At 36.0% G+C, this 4592-nt stretch overlaps 1 pseudogene; it reads left to right on the forward strand.

Moving 5' to 3' along the window:
• The first annotated feature begins 1887 nt into the window (after nt 1–1887).
• LOC105309555 lies at nt 1888–2830 on the forward strand (annotated as a pseudogene).
• Nucleotides 2831–4592: the final 1762 nt, after the last annotated feature.

Here is a 4592-nt window from a genome sequence, read left to right on the forward strand (position 1 = left end):
TCATGGTAGTTTAGGCTGTGGTTTCTGAAATCAGACTTCTAAGTTTTAAATATTGTTTTATCATTTACTGGTGATGCAACACTGGAGAAATTACTAAAACCTCTCTTAGTCTTAGAATTCTCATCTATAAAGCAGAAATCATAATAGCATGTTTTCACAAGGCTTGTAGAAGTTGCACAACATAATTCTTTCAGCCTAATGCCTAGCTCACAGTAAAGCTCAGTATACATTAGCTATTATTATAATATGATTAAGTGGGAATTATCATTATCAATTTCATTTCACAGAAGTAAGTGAGGATAAGCGATCTGTAGCAGATTAATCCTATCAACCACACTCATCTCACAGAGTGAGTTAATGTAACCTGATGCAGCCAGTCCAACTGCTTATGTAACCCTTCTACTTGGATGACCAAAGGGAATCTCAAACTCAGCATGACTAACCTGCGATGGTCTCTCTTGTTCTTGCCCAAACATTTGCTTCTTTTATACCATCCCTTGTATCACTATACAAGAAATGGAGTCAACATTGTTCCATCTTTCTCTAATGCTCCATATTCACTATATCGGAAAATCCAGCTAGCTCTACTTTTGAAATATATCCAGAATTGGATAGTGTCTCATTACCTCTCTCACTACCACCCTGGTCCAAGCCATCACCATCTTTTGCATAGATTAATGAAATTAATGTGAAGGAAAATGAAATGGGTGAGATCACAGGATCCCGGGTTTCATTTGCATGTGGAAGCCCTCCTTAACCTCGCCTACACTTTGGATCCCTAGATAGAGCCTGTCACTATCTTCAAACGATAAGAATATCTACATTTATTGAATGTTAAGTGCAACATTGTTATCTCCACTTTACAGATGGGGAAATTGAGGCTCAGAGACCTTAGTCAATATGTAAGATGACTCAGAAAACAAATGGATTCTTACTTGGCATAGCTGGGTTGGCCACTAAGTAGAAGAAGGATACTGTGTGAAAAATTGGAGGAGGATATAGAAGGAATATGAAAGTGGAAGGAATTGGGAATAGAAGCAAATGGAAATAGTGAGGGTATAGGATCCTAGAATTCCTTCTATTACAACACTCATCCCTTTAATCCATACACAGACCAATAACTGTCTTAGTTCTAATGTGTAAAAACTTACAATGTCAGTTTGCATTATCAATCCAGTTTGATAATGAGTTCAAGGAAAAATTGACGGCCAAATGATATTAAGGAATACCCAAAGTTAGTTATCTAGTTTATGGTGGAGCTAGAATTTACATCCTGACTTCCCTAGCCTGGACTCATGCTTTTAACTTTTATTCTCTAGATGTCTTTACTCTTTTTTACATGATTTCTATATTATCCCCCTGTGTGGTAATTACACATTCTATGTATCTTATTATCCTGTGAGACTATGAAAGGCTAGAGCATGATATATTAAACTATGTTTTGCCAGCATATAATACTGCTCTCGATACAATAGATTAATAGCAAAATGGTAATTGAAGTGAAATAAATTAAATTACACTAACCTATTTTATTGCATATGAATATTTTGTGTCAGTGTTTAAAAATCTGAATTGGGAGGCTAACATATCCCAGTCAGTAACTAATCCTGTGATCTCATATAAGTCACTTTTTTTCTCCACGCTTTAGTTCAATCATACATGAAGATAGAAGATTGTGTTATGTTATCTCCAAAATCCTTTTAGCTAGAACACTCAAAGTTTCTAACAATATCGAAGAATTACATCTTGTTGTTATGCCCATGTTAGAGTCAGAGAATTCTGATAGAAGGCATACATTGGACATAATGATGGCTCTAAGCACAGTTACTACCTAGATCCTCTTTTCTCATTGCTATAGGGCATTCATGTAATTCACAAATGACCCCAATGGAAAACAGTACACGGGTGACGGAATTCATTCTGTGATAATAATGGATGACCCAGAACTATGGCTCCTACTCTTTACGTTCACCATCGTCCACTTTGTCACTCTGGTTGGGAACTTGGGGATCACATTGGTCTTGCTGGACTCTCACCTCCACATCCGCATGTGCTCCTTCCTCAGTGATCTCTGCCTTGTGGATTTAGGTTACTCCACAGCTGTCGCTCCCAAAGTGATAGCCGATTCCTTATAAATAAAAACAAGGTTATTTCCTACAATGCATGTGCTGTTCATATATTCATTTTTTGGTCTTTCTTACCGTAGAAACTTTTCTTTTGGCCTTAATGGCCTATGACTGCCGTGCAGCAGTGTGTAAATCATGATGTTACACCATCAACATGACAGTGAGAGGGAGTGCGTGTCTGGTCATAGACTCCTATGTTCTTAGTTTCTTGGACACCTTCATGCATGTCTGGAATATGTTAAGCTTTTTTTTTTTTTTCTGTAGATCCAATGTGACCGATCACTTTTTCTGCGGTGGGTTTTCTCTCCTGGTTTTCTCATGCTCAGACAACTACAGAAGTGTGATGGTTTTATTTGTTTTGGTGGGCTTGGATGTCCTATTTGCTAACCTGGTCATCTTGATCTCCTACTTGTTTATAGTTATCACCATTCTGAAGATGAACTCATCTGAATGACACCGGAAGGCTTTTCCCCCTGATTTCCCACCTCCCTACAGTCTCCATCTTTTACGGGATGGGCATCTTCATATACTTACAGCCCAACTCCAACCATTTCATGGACACAGACAAAGTGGCCTCCGTGTTCCACACCATGGCCATCCCCATGCTAAATCCACTGGTCTACAGCCTGGGGAACAAAGAGGTCAAGAGTGCCTTTAAAAACGCTGTGGAGAAGGCAAAGTCTTCCATAGGATTCATATTTTAATTACATAGAAGCAACAGTAAGACAGTTTCATACATCTCAGATCAGTCTAGGGACAATATTAAATTGCTAGGCCAACAATTTTATAAATTTCTGAATTACTTCCCCCCAATTCTTTACTAAATCTATAAAGCAAATGTCTTGACAAATATGAGACCTCAGGTAAAAGTAGTTTAAGAGGAATCAATCGCAAACCTATAATTCTTGTTTATTTTTATTGCATTTCATTTGTTTATATAATCATCCATACTCCCGTATAGGCAGCTACAGTCACGTGTATATTTAAGTATATGTCCACACACATCTCATTCATGCAAACCCCGTGTAATTCACACACCCATAAATGGACAGAGAAATAAATTCAAGAGACAAATAGAATTAGTCTATTTTTATAATATAATTTAAAACAATGATTTTGTATCTGATAATACATTCTTAAATGTGAACCTATAATTTTGAAATAGAAATAGTCCTTATGTGTGTGATTTTTCATTTTAATTTTTAAAACTTTTTATATACAAATATTTTGTTTTCACACTTAAAATTGGTGCCAAACATTCTGGGTATAGTTTTATTACTGAATATTTTTGTTTGTTTTATTCATTTTTCAATGATAATAAATGTCATTATATGGGCATCTTTATTGAACTCAGTTTTTATCTTGATTGACTACATTATTCAGAAGCAACACCTTCATATGACAATTTTAACAAAGGAAGCAGACCAGAGTATAAGAAAAAATAATAAAAACATATTTTAATTCTCTGAAATAAAAATAACATTTAATTTTAAAGTAAGGCTTGACTCTTAGTCTTCAGATACTCAGCCCAGGACACATTTCATGCTTCTTCTTTCATGTATACAGCCAAGCAGCCAACTTATATATAGGTTACCATTGAAGCTAAAATTAGAGGTTGACTTGACTGGTCCTCGCCAGTTTCTAAAATAATCCAAACTAGCTTTTTAAATTTTGGTATGTTAGTACACTAAGAATCATTCAGAGGAGTGAGAGCAGTTATGCAGATGTCTTTTAAAAGGGAAAGTATTTTACTGAGTTTAAAGAGAATTTCTTCGAATTATCAATACTCTGTTTATTGGTTTATCTTTAAATATATCCTTCCCAGCTAAATGAGTTGGGACACTTTTACGATACATATAAAATTATATTTCCTAACTTTAGAGTTATATGTGGGAAGAGTGAAGTATGCTTTTTCCATGTGGTATCTGAAATCTAGTATCTAGGACTCCTGTGGTTCGACATGAAATATGAACGCATCTTTTTTTTTTTTTTTAATGGCATAGCAGAGATATTTAAGCGTATGGGACATATCCTTCAAAACCAAGTGAAAAGACCACAGCCAGGAATTGTCTCTCCTCATAGGGAATGGTTTTTCTTTTGTAGAAAAGGAACTGGGATCTTTCGTTTCTCTAAGTTATCCTTACGAACTGCCAAAACCTAACCAGAATCATTTAAGTGTAAAGAATCAGGGCTGGCCCAGTATAAAAAGAAAAACATGGAGCCCCATTGTTAGAAGTTTATAATAACTTCAAGTTGGCAAAAGCAAGGCATCAAACCCAGCGCAGGACTCTGTGTGACAGCTCAGGATGCCGAGTGACTGCACAGGCCATGTGCCCATGAAGCCAGCCATGAAGAGCCCTCCTCTGCTTAGATATAGTCCTTTACAAATTGCAACAAAATTGATATTTAAAATGAAATTATTCTCCACATTTTATGTTATCTGGGAAATGCAAGTTAAAACAACAA

The sequence above is a fragment of the Pteropus vampyrus genome, unplaced genomic scaffold (genome assembly GCF_000151845.1).
Source record: "Pteropus vampyrus isolate Shadow unplaced genomic scaffold, Pvam_2.0 Scaffold771, whole genome shotgun sequence".
NCBI lineage: Eukaryota > Metazoa > Chordata > Mammalia > Chiroptera > Pteropodidae > Pteropus > Pteropus vampyrus.